This window comes from Centruroides vittatus, unplaced genomic scaffold (assembly GCF_030686945.1).
Source record: "Centruroides vittatus isolate TY-2023 unplaced genomic scaffold, ASM3068694v2 contig_979, whole genome shotgun sequence".
Lineage (NCBI taxonomy): Eukaryota > Metazoa > Arthropoda > Arachnida > Scorpiones > Buthidae > Centruroides > Centruroides vittatus.
This window is the reverse complement of record NW_027122650.1, coordinates 322,484-323,833: the sequence shown is the minus strand read 5'-3', so window position 1 is coordinate 323,833 and position 1,350 is coordinate 322,484.

The following is a 1,350-nucleotide window of genomic DNA, read 5'->3' as shown; positions in this document are numbered from 1 at the left end:
CAAATGTGGATATGTCAGTCTTTCCAATTAATTATATCTGTTTACTAGATATCTTTTTTCCGCAGGACTTACTCGGATTGGTTAAATGAGACGAGAACGACTTATATTACAATGTCACGAAATGTAGAATAAATATTTGGGTGTTTTTTTTAACATTTTCTCCTTGTTAGCATTAAGAGAGCCTTTGTCCAGCCTGTGTTCGGCTAGGTCCACAGTTGGATGGTTGGGTAATGAAGAACGGGGACCGAAAACGTCGATTCCCGTTCAGAGAGATTCATGGACAATTACAGGACGATCCTTGAGAAATTCTTTAAAACTGCTCATCTGGATTCGATTCCTTATTCACTCAGACCGATAGACTGACGTCTTTACCATCTCACTACCCAGCCAGGAAATATCTAACTGTAGGGATGCTGGCTGTACCTAAAATCTTTTCTCTTATAACATAAAGTAAAGAAAGTTAAACTTGATAGTAGAATGTCAAAAGTTATAAGATACTTTACTAAGTATATAGGTCTTTTTAGTGACTGGATGCTTTCCCATTAATTTAAATTCGAAGTGTTTAGAAAAATGCATGGAAAACTTAAATTTTATTATAAATATTTAAGCTTTCAAGGATACTCTAGTTTACGATTTGATGTTAGAAAAAAATACACTAAAAGCAAAAATAAAAGCCAAATTTTAAAAGAAACTGCCAAAAGAACAGTTACGGCAGAACTTATTGTTTGGGTATATGGCAATATAAAACTCGAAACTGTTGATAGAGTTTGAAAATATGTGTAGCGAATAATATAGCTTTAGGCATTTGTATCGATTACATAACAAATGTTTCTCTATCTAAAAAACTTGTTTGCGATATGGAATAAACGATTTTTCTCGATTCACAATAAATAGTTTTGAAATAAAAAATTGAAAAATTACAGGCTTATGAGTACACGAGTTCCTATATATATTGGTTCTCGTGGGATAAAGAACGAAGTGAATTCTGAAACTTTTTGAAAAATAGAATATTGTTTGACATAAAAATGGTAACTATACGTTTTGACATTTTTCAAAGAATTCATACAAAATGCATTTAAATAATGCTTATAGATCAGAAAAATTTTTGATTAAAACGATGTCAAAAGAGAATGAACACTAAGTATAGTCTTTAATAAATATACTTGTCTGGCAGTCACACTTAATGACATTTAAAAGAATGTTCAAAACTTCTCTTGGTTTTATGCTAAAATTTACCGTAGAACTTTTGAGTTGGTGTAATTCATCAAAAATATTTCGTGAGTAGCGGCACATTTCCATAAAGCATCCTGATAGACATGAATGTCGTTCGCCGTACTAGTGCATTCACAA